The following is a 17,011-nucleotide window of genomic DNA, read 5'->3' as shown; positions in this document are numbered from 1 at the left end:
AGAAACCCTTTGCGCTCTCCGCCCCCCCACCCCCAGGTTCCTGGCCTGCTGGCCCTTCAGTCCCTGACGGACCAGCTCTGCCCAAACAGACCCTGCCAGCCAAGGGTGGGACGAGGGAGGTAAGCTCAAAAGCCTGAATTTGTCTATGCAGAAGAGAAGGAGCTTCTTGGATGAGGAGCGAAATGTTTTCAAAGAAAAACGAAGGAGCAAATGCTTTAAAGCAGGGGTCTCCAACCTTGGGCCCTTGAAGCCTGGCGGACTTCGACTCCCAGAATTCCCCAGCCAGCAAAACTTGTCCAATAGAACAGGGGTCTCCAACCTTGGCCGCTTGAAGACTGGGGGACTTCAACTCCCAGAAGTCCCCAGCCAGCAAAGCTGGCTGGGGAATTCTGGGAGTCGAAGTCCCCCAGTCTTCAAGGGCCCAAGGTTGGAGACCCCTGCTTTAAGGGATCCATGCAGCCACCCCGGGGGCCCCGCCCGAAAGAAACAACCGCAACCGAGTGTGAAGTTCACACAAAGGCTAATCTGGAGAGGAAGGGGAGATTTTCCTGCAAGGACGGGTCCTCCTTGACTTACAACCGAGTATTTAAAACGATGAACAACTAATCCTCACACTTACGACCATCGCAGCAAGATCAGCTGCTTGGCAACCGTGATGTATTCAAGCCTAGTGGCGCGGTGGTCAGAGTGTGGCACTGCCGGCTACCTTCTGCCGACTGACTGCAATCTGGCAGTTCGAATCTCACCAGGGTCGAGGTTGACTCGGCCTTCTGTCCTTCCGAGATCAGTAAAACGAGGACCCAGATGGTTGGGGGGGGGGGGCAGAGGCTGGCTCTGTAAACCACTTAGAGAGAGCTACGGCGCCAATTGCGACCTTCCCAGCTGACAATCAGGGAAGCTGATTTGCTTAAGGACTGCGTACTTCACTTTACAACTGCAACAACCCTGGACACAAATGCCCATAATCCATATCCTGCCAAGTCCGCAGTTTTGGGGAAAGCACACACCTGTTCAACATCACCCTCCCCCAAAGTAAGAAGACGAGGATTGGGGGCCATTGCAAAGCCGAAGGCCCGTATAGAAACCCTCCCGTGACCCATCAGCCTTTTCTTAGTGGAGAACAACTGAAGGACACATAAGATATAAACAACCAGGCTAGGAAAGGGGCCTGTTGGTAGGTTATCTCATAAACGTGGTCCAGGCGGCAGGAAGGAACTGTACCAATTCAAGGGTCCATCTTCATGAACGCCCTAATAAACGGAGGCTGGAAAAGCTTCTTGGCATTTCCAAGGCTCTAAATTTACCCCAAGCGCCAACAAAGACTGTGTTAATTCCTGCTTTCTGCGTCTTGCATGTGGTGTGAGAAATTCTCAGGGAGGCCACGGAGTCTCCAAGCTCAGGGCCACGAAAGGTCTTTCAAAACTCAAGACGTGCACAAAGCGATGCCTCACGGATGCAATTCAGCTGCAGGCGAGCATCACGGAATAATATAGTTACACTCCCGCTTTGATAAAACTACCTGTATCTATACGCCCGTTTCCATTTTAAACTCAGTTCCATCTGCATGCGAAGAATAACTTTGTGCGTTGTTTGTCTTTTGCTGCCTGCTGGCTTTTGGCGTTGGGACCACAAAGAAAGGAAAGGAAAGGGCTGGAAAAGTCAGAAGCACCTTCTCCGCATGCATGGAGGAAATGATCTGAAGGCCAGGGGAGAGAACAGAAGACAAGATAAATCGCTTCTTCTGGCCCTTCAGAAACAAATGTAGACGGCGGGGGGTGGGGGGGAGACGCTCTGAATTTTCAACAGCTTATTTCTGTTTCCAGTTGATAAGCCGACTTCATAAAGAGCTGCTAGTTGTGCAAACATGTAGATCCGAACGCTCCCGTGTGAAGCGGGGGGGGGGGACAGGCGCCCCAAGGGCAGGTTTCCAAGTGGGGTTCCTGGCACTGCATGTGCAGCAACCTCGGTGTGAAGCGCATTACAGGCGCAAGTCCTCAACTTACAATCGTTCATTTAGTGACCGTTGGAAGCTGCAGCGGCCCTGAACAAAGGGCCGCTTAGGGCCATTTTCCCCCCCCTTCAAACGGCATTGCTGGGGTCACGTGTAGAGGGGACAGGACAGTTCCCTGTTCCAGTGTAGGAGGGGCTGCCCCAAGGAAGAGGGAGCGAAGGCGAGAGAAGAAGCCACAGTTTGGAAACTAACCAGGAAGGGAAGCGATCTGGAACTAAGGAGGGATTTCCTGACTGTGAGAACAATTAACATAATGCAGCTTGGCAACTTACGTGTGGGACTTGAAGTCCACAAGTCTTCAAGTTGCCAAGTTTGGAGGCCTCTGATATAGTAGAATGGCTCCTTGTGGGGGCTCCATCACGGAGGCTTTTAAGGAGAGACTGGACAGCCCCTTGTCTGGAATGGTCTGTAGAGTCTCCTGATTGGGTGGGGGGTGGGACTAGAACAGTGGTCAGCAACCAGTGGGCTAGGGGCCACTGGTGGTCCGTGAGAAAATTTTGGTGGTCCACAGAGAAATTTCACCCCCCAAAGCGCCCTCCAAAGCAATTGATCCAGGCTGTGTGGGAACACAAGGCTTGCGTCGCTTGCATTGTGAACAACACGAGGTAGTGAGGGGAGGGGGGAAAGGGCGGAGGGGGGGGGTTTGCCCCTATCGCCCCAGGCGCCTCCCCTGGCCACCGGGCTGCTTCATGCCGCTTCTTTCTTCTTCTGCTTTTGGCTGCACGCAAGGAAAGCAGCCAAAGTCTTTCTTTCTCTCCTCCAAACTCCACCAGAAATGAGTCTTTGGGACCCTGCAAGGCCTCCTGCTCCAAGAGGCTGCGCTGGCAAAGACTCATTTCTGACAGAGTTTGGGGGAGAGAAAGAAAGACTTCTGCGGCTTCTTCTGCTTTCCTTGCATGAAGCCAAAAGTCTCTCTCTGCATGTCGTGACTGGGCTGTGCTGCAGCACCTTTACCTTCCAAATGGTGTCATAAGTAACTTCTTGGGAAGGAGTCTAATGTAACTTTGAATGGCCATTCAGTGACTGGCCATTAAACGAGGTCTGTCTGTACTCGGCATTTCATCTACCTGATTGCCTTCCTGTGCCAAGTCCAGGCCCAACCTTCCTCTTGGCACAAAACGTTCCACAATCCAACCGGAGCCTCTGTATCACGCACAGCCTGTAAACCAGCAGACCAGAGGACTAAACCTCCTCCCAGCCCCATTTCGTTCCCTGTCCTGCTGAAGAGGGCCACTCGTAACTCAAGGACTTCCTGCCTTCCCTTCCGCAGCCCAAGAGAGGTTTATGCGATGGCCACAAGGAAGGTCTTCGCTACGGAGGTTGCCACGCTGCAAAACAACACCCCAAACCACAAACTACGGTGGAAACGTGGAACGTAAGTACGGGATCCTCGCCCAATAGCCTTCATTTCACCTGCTAGCAAAATAATGTTCAGGACCATATAAAAAAATAGTTGCTGGAACTGGGTCTGTCTAGTCTAATTAAAAGAAGGACCAGGGGTCTCACTTGAGACTTTCAAGAGGAGATTGGGCTGCCATTTGTCAGAAATGTAGGTGGTTGGACTAGATGACCTACAAGGTCCCTTCCAACTCTGATATTATCTGTTATCTCTTAGGGGTGACATGATAGCCGCCTTCCAATACCTGAGGGGCTGCCCCAAAAGAGGAGGAGGGGGTCAAGCTGCTCTCCAAAGCCCCTGAGGGCGGGACAAGAAGCAACCTGGCTGGAAACTCCCCAAGGAGAGAGGCAACCTGGGACGGAGGAGAAACTCCCTGACAGGGAGGACAATTAACCAGGGGAACTGCTTGCCACCAGGAGTTGTGGATGCTTCATCACTGGAGGGTTTTAAGAAGAGATTGGACAAATGATTTGTCTGAAATTGCGTAGGGTTTCCTGCCTAAGCAGGGGGTTGGACTAGAAGACCTCCAAGGTCCCTTTCAACTCTGTTATTCTATCTATTCCTATTCTAATTCTATTCTATTCTGGGAATATTAGAGTCCCACCTGGGGAAGGAGACAGCAGATGCCTAAGCCAATTTTAGAAAAGGCCAAGGAACACGAGACGCTCATTACTGTTGACATTTGCTCAATAATTGAAAAAAATCCAAGAATACCGAAATGAAATCAGTATCCATTTCACCGATTTGTCAAAAGGCCTCCATCTGCACTGAGGGGTGGGATTTTCTTAGGAAAAAGGGAATCCCACATTTTCTCGGGAGGAGAAGCCACACCCTGGAAACCCACAGTGGTCTTGGGGTCCCCAAAGGAAGGAGGGAAGGCCGTGGATGCTCTCGTTGTTTAGGAAAGAGAAGGACCAGGGGAGACAGGAGAGCAGCCTTCCAATAGTTGAGGAGGGGCTGCCCCAGAGTGGAGGAAGGGGGTCAAGCTATTCTCCAAGGCACCCAAAGGCCAGACAAGGAACAATGGATGGAAACTGAACAAGGAGAGAGAGAGATTCAGCCTGGAAATAAGGAGAAACTTTCTGACAGGGAGAACAATCCACCCATGGAACAGAAGTCGCCCTCAGAAGTTGTGGGAGCTTCATCCCTGGAGGCTTTCAAGAAGAGACCGGACTGCCCTCGGTCAGAAATGGTGTAGGGTCTCCCGCTTGGGCAGGGGGTTGGACTAGATGACCTACAAGGTCCCTTCCAACCCTGTTAATCTGTTAAATTTCTTCAGTCTATATGCTGAATATATATTAGGGAGAGCTGAATTGGAGAAAAGGTGAATATGGTTTTAAATTGGAGGAAGAAATGTTAGTATACGGAGCCATGTTGATCGCATGACTTGACAGTCAAAGATCTGCCAGCCAGAGTTATAAAAATTAAGGTGCAAAGTGAGTGTGTGTGTGTGGGGGGAAATGGGCCTAATGGGCCTCTACGGCAAATGAGTAGCAACCGGTATGATAACCGGCCTGAAGGCGCTGAAGGGGAGGCAGAGCTTCTGCCCTGCAGGGCCCACCACCCATGGTGAATATCCCAGCAGAAACCAGGCGCTTGTGGAGTTCTAGCCCTGCCTTGGGCACGAAGCCACTGGACCAACCTTGGCGACTTTAAGGCTCGTGGACTTCAACTCCCAGAGTTCCTCAGCCAGCCAAGCTACAAGCCTTAAAGTGGCCAAGATTGGAGAGCCCTGCACTGAGGGGGGGGTGACCTTGGGCCAGTCACTTTCACTCCACCCCGGGAAGGAGGCTAATGGCAAACCACTTCCGGAAAAGTTCCAGGACTTTTCTGGGGCATTTCAAGAAGCAGCCCCCCATGGGAGGGAAGGGAGAGAAAAAAGCACTAAGGCCCAAAGAACCAACAGTCCAGAAATATGCCCCAGCCTGGCCTGGAGCGCGCACGAAGGGCTGGGAAAGGTTCTTCAGATGCCACCAGGTGCCTTAACCACCAAAGATCGGATGCAGGCAAGCCGTGCGATGCCCTTGAATGGGCCTCCCTCGTTGGCAACGGCTCCTTCAGTGACCGTTCAGTTACAACGTCACTGGGAGAGAAAAAAAGGGACCCTGGTGACCCCTTTTCACCCTTACGGCCGTTCCAGCATCCTCAGGATCGCCCGATCCCCCTTTGGGACCCTCTGACAAGCAAAGTCTGAAGGGGAAGCCTGATTCACTTAACAGCCGTGTGACTGACTTAACAACTGCAGGGATTCACTTAACGATGGTGGCAAGAAAGGTTGTAAAGCGAGGCACTTAACGAATCTTCTCACTTAGCAACAGAACTTTTGGGCTCCATTGTGGTCACAAGTCGAGGACTGCCTGTAATTGATGGCTTTGAATGCTGACCGTGAAGAAGATGACGGGGAACTGTCCATGGTATTCACAGAAACCTGAATTAAGAGAATAACTGGAGCTGGGAGGGACCTTGGAGGTTTTCTAGTCCAGCCCCTTGCTCAAGCAGGAGGCCCTCGGCTATTTCAGACAAGTGGCTGTCCAATCTGTTCTTAAAAACCTCCAGGGATGGAGCACTCACATCTTCTGGTGGCAGGCTGTTCCACTGGCTAATTGTCTTCCCTGTTAGGAAAGTTTCTCCTTATTTCCAGGTTGAATCTCTCCTTCTTCAGTTTCCATCCATTGTTCCTTGTCTGGCCTTCGGGTGCTTTGGAAAATAGCTTGACCCCCTTCCTCCTCTCTGGGGCAGCCCCTCCCTCAACTATTGGAAGGCTGCTCTCCTGTCTCCCCTGGTCCTTCTCTTCCCTAGACCAGCCAGGCCCGGTTCCTGCAATTGTTCATCGCATGTTTTAGCCTCCAGTCCCATAATTATCTTGGTTGCTCTTCTTCTCTGCTCCCTTTCCAGCGTCTCCACATCTTTTGACGAGAAGCCGAAGCACACAGATCCTTGAGGCCAAAGGCCGGAGGACCAGGAATCCTGCACAGCCCACCTTGCTTGGATCCCAGCCTCCCCGACCCACACAGTTGCCGGAATGACAGGGCAGCTGGACAGATGGCAACCGATGCCAGCCTTCAGCCAAGGGACACGTTGACGGCCCCTCACCAGCCAGCAAACCTCTGTCAACGCCAGGCTGATGAAGCCCCTTTCCCACCTGCAGAAGAGGACGTTGTCAGAGGTCTCCTGCGGTAGCCCGGCCTTTTCGACGAAGCCGCAGAGAGCAGAACAAACGTCAGTGTGTGTGCAGCGGAGACGTTTCGATTCGTTGCCCAGAAGGACAACGCAGGGGACGAGCAAAGAACCAGCTCTAAAGGGGGCCAGGAAGCGCCCAGGAAGGGAAGGAAATGGGGTTTTCCTCGGTAGTTTAAAGCAGGGGTCTCCCACCTCGGCCCCTTTAAGCCCGGAGGACTTCAGCAAAGCTGGCTAGGGAATTCTGGGAGTTGAAGTCCTCCAGGCTTAAAGGGGCCGAGGTGGGAGACCCCTGCTTTAAAGTGACCAGGCTGCATCCCCATAGACACCCCCAAGGGGACCCCACTGTGTGAACCCAGCAGAATTAGTGCCCCTGTCCTGCCTAGCACCCCTGGGTGGCTTGGATGAGGGTTGAGGGGGCTCAGACACCCCCCCTTTCCCTCACCTGGGAAAGGCATTCCTGCACCTCCCTCGTGCTGACCCTCCTCCTCTCAACCCCCCTCCCGCTCTTTCTCCCAGCAGCAAAAGTATACCTTCCGGCTTCCCTGAGTGAGATTGGGGTCCAGGTGGCATTGGAGGGGGTGTCTCGAGGGGCTAGCTGAGCACTGCACAAGCCTCCCCCTTCCCCCCCCCTGCACAGGCCTGGGAAAGAAAGGGGGGCAGCAGACGACACCAGGTGAGGGGCAGCCCCCCCCCCCTCCTCAGCTGCCAGGCAGTGTGTGTGTGTGTGGGGGGGGGAGTTTCCTCCACCGGGTGCCTTCCGGCTGGGCTCATCCACCTGCTCCGAATGTGCCTCCCAGCTGGCCGATGTGGAGACATCTTGCACTTGGGGGGGGGTCTCTTTCTTGGGGGCAACTCGCCCATTTCCTGGAATGCAAATGCCTAAAACTTCTCCCCGTGTCCTCTTTAGCCCCCCCCCTGCCCCCCCGCCCTATGGATTATGTCTTTCTTCCATTGTCTGATAGCCCAGCATCTCCCTTGCTGAACTAGTTGTTAATTTTGTCCCATTTTATGGCCATGGTTGCTAAGTGAATCACGGCAATTGTTAAGTTAGGAACATGGTCGTTAAATGAATCTGGCCTGACCTTGCTTGTGGAGGACCATGTGTGTCTGTCTGTCTGTCTGTCTGTCTGTCTATCTATCTATCTATCTATCTATCTATCTATCTATCTATCCATCCATCCATCCATCCATCCATCTATTATCTAGCTATCCCTCCATCCTTCCCTCCCTCCCTCCATCTATCTATCCATCATCTCTCTCTCTCTCTGTCTGTCCGTCCATCCACCCATCCATCCATCCATCCATCTGTCAGGGGGGGCTGGGGCCAGGCAACGGCCCCTGTGCGTTGATGTTGTCCTCGGACGCCCCCTTCTTCCCTCTGAATTCGGCACCTGCGCCAGACCCCCCCCGACCTCGGTGGGCCTGGAGAAGCCCCCTTATTTCGGTGCCATCAGAGCAGCCATTAAGCCAATGTTATTCCACGGGGACCCCCGTCCTGGCGTGTTTCTTTTCGCTCGTTCCCATTTAATCCTCTGGGCGCCTGAATAATAGATCGCGGAGCATCCAAGCAGGCGGTATAAATATCCCCCTGTCAGAATGGCATACGGTCTCAAAGTGGGGACTTTGGAGCAAGGAATGGCCTCCGTGACGACACCTGATAGCACGCTGAAGTATTGATCGAGTTTGATATTCACCTTTGATGGACCGAGTCTTAGTTTCTACAAACGTTACTTACTTATTCATCATCCTGCACACCTTTTTCTAAGCTAATTATGTTTTTACTTGTCCTTTATTACAGGGTCTCCAACCTTGGCACTTTAAGCGGGTGGACTTCAACTCTCAGAATTCCCCAGCCAGCAAAGCTGGCTGGGGAATTCTGGGAGTTGAAGTCCGCCCGGCTTAAAGTTGCCAAGGTTGGAGACCCCTGTTTTATTATATCTGCCTGTTGTTACCGATAAATATATACAATACATTTTTTTAAAAAAATCAATGCCTACAATGGCTTGTTGCACCCGTGTTCCACTTTCTTCCCAAGTCAAAGTCTCCAGCCCCCAAAACAGCCCCTCCCCCAGATTAAGAGTCAGACACGGAGTAACTCAATTCAATTCAGAACCGAGCTGGGAGGGACCTTGGAGGTCTTCTAGCCCAACCCCACTCAAGCAGGGGACCCTACACCATCCCAGACAAGTGGCTGCCCAACCTTCTGAAAAGCCTCCAAGCGATGAAATACACAGAACCTCTGGAGGGAAGCTGATTCCATGGGTGGATGGTCCTCCCTGTCAGAAAGTTTCTCCTTATTTCCAGGTTGAATCTCTCTCTCCTGGTTCAGTTTCCATCCATTGTTCCTTGTCTGGCCTTCGGGGGGCTTTGGAGAATAGCTTGACCCCCTCCTCTTCTTTGGGGCAGCCTCTGAGATATTGGGAGACTGCTATCCTGTCCCCCTCCCCCTGAATCCTTCTTTCCTCTAGACTAGCCAGGCCCAGTTCCTGCAACGGTTCTTCATAGGTTTTGGCATCCAGGCCTTTAATCATCATAGCGGTTCTTCTTTGCACTTGTTTTTCAAAGTCTCAACATCCGTTTGATAACGTGGTGACCAAACTGGACTGCAGGATCCCAGGTGAGGCCTTACTAAGGACGTATAAAGCGGTACTAAGACTTCAGGTGATTTTGATTCTATGCCTCTGTTTACACAGCCAAGGATTGGATTGGCTTTTTTGGGGCTGCTGACGCCCACGACTGGCTCCCGTTTAAGCGATCGTCCACTAGGACTCCGAGGTCCCTCTCACCGTTGATGGTTTTGAGCCAGATTTCGCCTAATTTTTATTTGTCCCTTTGGTTTTTCCTGCCCAGGTGTAACACCTTGCTTTTCTCCACATTGAAGGTCCTATTGTTGGATAGGGCCCATCATTCAAGTCTGTCCAGATCTTTTTGGATCCTGAGCTTGTCTCCGTGGGTCGTGTTGGCTATTCCTGCCAGCTTAGGGTCATCTGCAGATGGGGTGAGTCCTCCTTCTATCCCCTCACCTGAGTCATTGATGGAGACATGTTCATAATCCCTGGTGTTCAGCAAGATACGTTCAGGAATGTCCACCCTTGGCAATTTTAAGACCTGTGGGCTTCAACTCCCAGAATTCCCCAGCCAAGTAAGGCTTAAAAAGAGCAGGAAGATTTCACAGGTCTCCTAATCTGGATTGCTATTGAAGCTACCTCATCCCTTCCTCTGGTACCTTCCAGGTGGGAAGCCTGATTTAAGTGGGGGAAGCTTCAGAGGGGGGGGGGACAGCCTCCTTGCTAGAGGGGCAAAAACCTCCTCAAGAAGATCAAGAGGCCAAAACCCACAGCTGGAGGAAGAGTTGTCCACGCCAGCTGGGCCCACGAACGTGATGGGGAGCGTTGCCCCCAAGCAGCCCCCCCTTTTCCCCCTAGAGGCACCCAGTGGGCCCCTCCTGGAGCCCGGAGTGCCTTTCTCCCATCATACCACTCACGTGCCCGTGTCTGCAAGAGTCTGCCAGCCTTTGAAGCCGGTTTGACGGGGATAATCAGCTGACTGGGAAGTTGGCGCTGCCGGCTCTGGGCTCCTCCCAAGAGGATGCGGTTGCTACGCAAGGGAGAGGAAGGCTCCGCATGGCATCATCCAGGATTGGCAAGACCCATCCCGGCAAGGAAGCTCTGCACGGCTCACTGGGGGCTCCAAGTCAGCTGCACCCCCAGGAGCGGACAATCTCTGAGGACCCCAAGCCAGGAGGAGGGAGGATGACTCCTCGCCACCTGTATAGCAATAGCCCTTGGACTTATTCGCCACTTTACGGTGCTTTCCAGCCTCCCTAAGCACTTTACAGAGTCAGCATAACTGCCCCCAACCATCTGGGTCCTCATTTGACCCACTTCGGAAGGACGGAAGGCTGAGTTGACCTTGAACCGGTCAGGATCAAACTGCTGGCAGAGGGCAGAGTCAGCCTGCAATGCTGCACGCTAACCACTGCACCACCACGGCCCCTTCCTCCCTCCCTCCCTCCCTCTCTGCCTCCTTTCCACTTAACAATAGCCCTTAGACTTATATACCGCTTTATAGTGCTTTCCAGCCCTCTCTAAGCAGTTTACAGAGTCAGCCTGTTGTCCCCCAACCATCTGGGTCCTTGTTTTATTGACGTCGGAAGGACAGCTGAGACAACCTGGAGCTTGGTGGGATTCAAACTCCAAGTTGTGGGCAGAGTCAGACTGCAGTGCTGTCCCTTAACCGCTGAGCAGCAGGACCACTTATGAATCTGGGTGGGCTTCCCTGTATACAAGGGTGGGGAGGGGGCTTGGCCCAAGAAGCATGGCTAGTCCTTGACTTATGACCACAATTGAGCCCAACATTTCTGTTGCTGAGCAAAACGTTTGTGAAGTGAGTCTTGCCCCCATTTTATGACCTTTCTGGCCACAGTTGTTAAATGAATCACTGGAGGTCTTAAGTTAGCAACCCAGTCGTTAAGTAAATCTGGCTTCTCCATTGACTTTGCTTGTCGGAAGGTTGCAAAAAGGGATCATGTGACCCCCCCCCGGGGACACAGCAAATGGTCATAAAGAGGAACCATGGCCAAGCGTCCAACTTTCCCTCCCATGACCACAGGGTTGCAGCAACAGCTGTAAGTGCGAGAACCGGACATAGGTTGATTCTTTTAGTGCTCTTGTTTGCCAGGGCCTGGTTTTGCCAAAAAGCTAGAAGCAAATGCCAATGTTTGGGCAAAACCGCCATAAAATGAGTTCCTGTGACTGCGTGGTGCTGCAGGTGGCCGTAACTGCAAGAGTGTCAACTAAAGAGATTCTCTTTTGGTCTTTTCAGCTGCCAGCAGAAAGGGAGTTGGGGAAAGCAGTGCATTCCTCAAGTGCTTCAGATAACTGCTAGGCAGCCGAAGCTGTTGGCACGCAAGATTATTACTGGAGAGCATGATGGATGACTCTTGGCTATGGACGTGTCCCAGTGGAGAATATGAATTATGATACGGGGTGGGGGGAAGACCAGGGTCAAGGGGGTAATGAATGAAGTATTTTCGTGTCGGCTGCACCCAGCTAACGCCAACATGGCCACTCCTAATAAATCAATTTTATTTTCTCTGAGATGCAGCTAGAGACGTAGGATTTGAATGGGGGTGGATTTGTTGGAGCCCTGACAAAAGGTTTGCTGAATGCCAGACAGGCGGACAGGCAACCACTGGGGGAGGAACAGGTCGTAAGTACCTCCAGGTAGTCTGTCGTAACTTCACGCAGCCGCTAAGCAACTGGTCGTAAGTTGAGGAATACCTGCAATTGTCCCCAAGCCCCAACCTCAAGACTTGAGAGGTGGATGCTGTGACCCTGACGGCCAGGGCTCAAAGGCCACCTTCCCTTGAACCAAAAGGCAGGAGTATCTGCCTCTCCTCTTTCCGGAACCTTCCGGCTGCATCGTTCCATGGCTTCCTTCTCCATTGATGGTCCTGATCTTCCCAGGCCCAACCAGCCTCTTTGCATGCTTTGCCTCGACATTACTTTTTACAATTTAGATTTATAATTAAATATGCATATATTTAATTTCATCTATTATGAAGAACATTGACAGGAGTTGGGTATGTCTAGTCCAGTGAAGAGAAGGACCAGGGGTGACATGAGAGCAGCCTTCCAGGATTTGGGGGGCTGCCCCAAAGCAGAGGAGGGGGTCAAGCTGTTCTCCAAAGCCCCTGAAGGCAGCAGGAGGGAAGCAACCTGGAACTAGGGAGGCATTTCCTAACAGGGAGGACAATTAGCCAGTGGAACAGAAGTTGCCACCGGAAGTTGTGAGTGCTACAACATGAGGTTTTTAGGAAGAAATTGGACAGCCCTTGGTTTGAAGTGGTAGAGGGTCCTCCTGCTTGAGCTGGAGGCGGGACTAGAAGACCTCAAGGGTCCCTTCCAACTCTGTTATTCTGGTCTTTTCATCTCTGATCCCTCCTTGTACTGGTAGAGAAGACGCAGCCCGTGGCTAATTCGGACCAATGAATGCCACGTTTCACACTCAGCCACGGAGGAAGCAAACCACCAGGAAAAAGACAAGACGAGACGACCAAGGAAACCTCCCCGATTCCCGTGATTTTCCCTCTCTTGGAGACCCCCAGGGCAATTGGGCTGTGGAGGGGAGAGCAAAACTGGGGGTGCACCCACAAAAGACCGGCCACTCTGGGTTCCGCTCAGCCTTCTCGGTGCCCCTGACAGCCCCCTCAAGTGACCCACGAGGAGAACATCCATCCATCCACCCAGCCTTGTCCCCGGCGTCCGTCCCCATCACGGCCAGAATGAGCTACGGCACAAGAAGATCGGAGGGAAGGGGACGGATGCTAAAACCACAAAGAGGCAAAATAAGAGGGAGGCGCCCAAGAATCCCTCTGCCAGCCTTGCATGGAGTCGGAAGGGACCCTGGAGGTCTTCTAGTCCAACCCTCTGCTCAGGCAGGAAAGGTTACATGCACCCTCAGACAAATGGCTGTCCAGTCTCTTCTTCACAGCCTCCGGTGTTGGAGCACCCACAACTTCGGTTCCAGTGCCAGGAAATTCCTCCTTAATTCTAGGTTGCTTCTCTCCTGGAATTAGTTTCCACCCGTTGGTTCTTGTCCTGCTGCCTTCTGGGGCTTTGGAGAATAGCTTGACTCCCTCCTCTTCTTTGGGGCAGCCCCTCAAATACCGGAAGGCGGCTATCCTGTCTCCCCCGATCCTTCTCTTCATTAAACTAGCCGCGCCCGATTCCTGCAACTGTTCTTTGTACCGTTTAGCCTCCAGTCCCCTGATCATCCCCGTTGCTCTTCTCTGCACTCTTTCTAGTGCTTTAATTCAAGGAACAGAATAAAATTGAAGAGAGAGAAGAGTCGAGTTCTTGCTTTCTCTCGCAGCGCCCCGTCTCACAAGAGCATCATCAAGTGCCTTTCCAAAGCCCAGCGGCTGCCACATCTGGGCCTGGACGTGCCAGGGACCAGCATGCTGCTCTCCCCACTTCCCACAGGCTCCACAACCCCCTCCCACCTGGGACCAGTCCCCCCCGTTTCCCCCCCCCCGTCCCTTCCTGGGACCAGCCGATGTGGCAAAGGCCGGGGGAGTCACGGGGGGCATGAGGAATGCCTGGCGTGCGTGTCAACTTCGATTAGGGAGGCTCCGTTCCCCTTTTCTGATTTCATGCCTTTAATTTATTCGTCTTATCTCTGCTTATTTCTTCTCGCTTCCTTCGGAGCATCACAGCCACTTAAGAGCCGGGTGGCTGAAGCCGCCAGATGACAATCGGAATTAAACTCATGTCATGGGATGGTTGTCTGAAGAAGGGACGGCTTGAAGGGCTCTGCTTGGGAAGCTTGGAGGGTCCCTCCTGTGTGTTGCTTGGGGTGGGTGGGTGGATGAGGGCAGGGAGGTCATCTTGCTCCCCGGAAGAAGAGACACCCCCAGACAGAGGAGGGTGCAAATGCCCTCCACCTTTCAACCAAAGCCTTGGAGCTGGCTTCTTCTGGGACGAAAAGGAAAGTTTGCCACAGAGAGTTTTTCTCTTGTCTGATGAAAAGAAGGACCGGGGGGAGACAGGGGAGCAGCCTTCCAGTATCTCAGGGGCTGCCCCCAAGAAGAGGAGGGGGCCAGGCTGCTCTCCAAAGCCCCTGAAGGCAGCAGGACAAGAAGCAACGGGTGGAAACTCACCCAGGAGAGAAGCAACCTGGAATTAAAGAGGAATTTCATGGCATTGGGAACCATTAACCAGCGGAACAGCTGGCCACCAGAAGTTGTGGGTGCCCCATCACGGAAGGTTTTAAAGAAGAGACTGGACAGCCGCTTGTCTGAAATGTAAGCTCTCCTTCTTGAGCAGAGGGATGGACTAGAACAGTGGCCCCCAACCTTTTCTGTGCCGCGGCCCGGTACCGGCATCACAAAATCATCCACGGCCCGGTACCAGCATCACAAAATCATCCACGGCCCGGTACCAGCATCACAAAATCATCCACGGCCCGGTACCGGCATCAGCACGCATGGCAAGGTGAGCCGAGCAACCGGCCAGCCAGCCGTCCCCCGCTTCTCCCCGCCACCTTCAACTCCTCCTTTGTACCTGTGTCGATGGGCTTCGCGATGGCCTCGCGACGGTCGCCGGCTCGCCTTGCCATGCGTGCTGAAAGAATCCTCGCGCCTTACTTTTGTTCGAAGCCGCCCCCCCCCCTCGATGAAACTAAGGCGCGAGGATTCTTTCAGCACCCAAACGCCGCTTTCTACCCGGAAAAGCTCACCGGAAGCACTTTTTCATTAAAACAAGATGGCGGCGCCCAGCAAACCGGCGGCCCAGTAGAAATTGTTCTACGGACCGGTACCGGTCCAGGGACCAGTGGTTGGGGACCCCTGGACTAGAAGACCTCCAAGGTGTCAGAGTATATTCAGGAACTGGAATAGAGCATGGGAACAAAGTCAGCCAATGAATAGGCATAGCAACTAAGTCAGTCCACGAGGACTGTTTGGAAACTGAAACTAGAAGTAGCCTAGGCGTGGCTCTATATTAAGCTCTGCAGCTCTGCAGCTATTTGAGCTCTTAGTCTGTCTGTTGAAAATGAACCTTGCTTGCTTGTCTGCTGAAGTTGAGTCACTTGTAACATCTACTACCGTTTGAGTTTGCTCCATGTTGGAGAAATCTACAACTGGTATTGTAATATTGACTGAATGTGTTTATAAAGACATCGAATGAAGCCTCAGCCACCTGTGTTTGCTTTTCTGGCGCTGGATTTACGCTGCAATACTCTGAACATAAGGTCCCTTCCAACTCGGTTGTTCAATTAGAGTTGTAAGTCAAGGACTGCCTATACGGTCTTTGTGGGCAGTCCTATGTGTTGGAACGGCCTCCCCTGAGAGGCCCAGATGGGCTTGGCCCTGCCAGCCTTCTCCAAGGTCTTGAAGACCCGTCTTCTCCCTCGGGTGCTAGCAGAGGCTGACCTAGGAGGGGGGCACTAGTTGCAGATCTTCTAGAGCAGGGGTCTCCAACCTTGGCAACTTTAAGCCTGGTGGACTTCAACTCCCAGAATTCCCCAGCCAGCAAAGCTGGCTGGGGAATTCTGGGAGTTGAAGTCCGCCAGGCTTAAAGTTGTCAAGGTTGGAGACCCCTGTTCTAGAGGCCTCAGCTCTGTGGCCGTGTAGCTTTTAGGGTGCCTGGCTTTGATGTTTCGTGCCGTGTGTTCCCCAGATCACAAGACGGAGGTAGGTAAACACAGCGTATCAATCCATCCCTCCATCCGCCCAAACTGAGCCCTTGGGTCATCCCGCCGCTGAATGTCAAATTCTCACAGTGAGGATGTGAGGATGCCAAGGGCTGGCAGAACGTAGGGAGGGAGGTAAAGGAGGGAATCAGCCTAGAATCCCCACGGAGCCACAAGCAACCCTGCATTCCTTGGCCTCATCTAACTCCCGGCAGAGACTAAGCATCGGAGGAGATTCCTGCACAGAGGCTTTTAGCAACACATCATTTCAAGCGGACCTTCGCATGCGGATCTGATCTTTTGTGCCTGACCAGCTGCGCCGTGTATATTTGTCTTGGACTGTTTCAAAATGATTTTAGTCTTTTAATTGCCGTACTCTTTTTTTTGAACCGCAAACTGCCCGGAGTCCTTGATTGTGATGGGCAGCTGTAGAGATTGGATGCCTTAAATATAACAAAAAGGCAGCTACTCTGACACAGCCGCCCCCTCCAAGAAAATGAGCTCATCACTCCCCCCCCCCAACCAGGCTGGAGGAGGTGAGAGTTGCAACACACACACACACACACACACACACACACACACACACACGTGAAGAACATCCACTTGAAAGGAGAGAAGCGTCGCAGGAGGAGGAGAGGAGAGAGCGGGGCTCCGCCAGAATGGCCTCTGCACAAGAGAAGCCTTGTGCCTTGAAGGCCCCAGACAAAATGGGCCAGGCCCCCGTTGGACACCCACATCCCCAGGGCCCCAAGGGCTGATCACCTTGTCCCTTTCCCTTCCTGAAAATTGGCTACCTTTTTCTAGAAGTGGACTGGAGACCCCACAGCCTCTCCCCCCGGAGCCCCTGGGAATCCTCACCCACCTTCTAGAATCCAGCCTCAAACCAACAGCAGCGAAGGAGGGGGGGGGATCTGGGGCTCCCGCTGGCTGCCCCCAGCAGCCCCGAACTCCTGGACCAGGGTCTACACAGAGACTGTCCGTCCTCCGGGTCCTGCTTGTCCCAAAGGTGCCTTTTCAGGAGGCCACTGGACTTTCTGGTTTCCTCCTTTGAAGATGTTTCGCTTCTCATCCAAGAAGCTTCTTCAGCTCTGAAACCCTGAAGCTTTTACAGATGAACAAGTGAGTTGGGAGGGACCTTGTAGGTCATCTAGTCCAACCCCCTGCCCAAGCAGGAGACCCTACACCCATTTCTGACAAAGGGCAGTCCGGTCTCTTCTTGAAATTCT

General features: G+C 52.9%; 1 protein-coding gene across 3 annotated transcripts in view; it reads right to left on the bottom strand.

Moving 5' to 3' along the window:
• Positions 1-17,011, bottom strand: part of SHANK3 (SH3 and multiple ankyrin repeat domains 3) — a 264,751-nt gene that overhangs the window by 111,955 nt on the left and 135,785 nt on the right. The window lies entirely within an intron of this gene.

This window comes from Notechis scutatus, chromosome 6 (assembly GCF_049901735.1).
Source record: "Notechis scutatus isolate UNSWTSFEM ecotype Mainland chromosome 6, rNotScu1.2, whole genome shotgun sequence".
Classification (NCBI taxonomy): Eukaryota; Metazoa; Chordata; class Lepidosauria; order Squamata; family Elapidae; genus Notechis; species Notechis scutatus.
The sequence above is the reverse complement of the archived record's forward strand: the minus strand, read 5'-3'. Positions and strand labels throughout refer to the sequence as shown.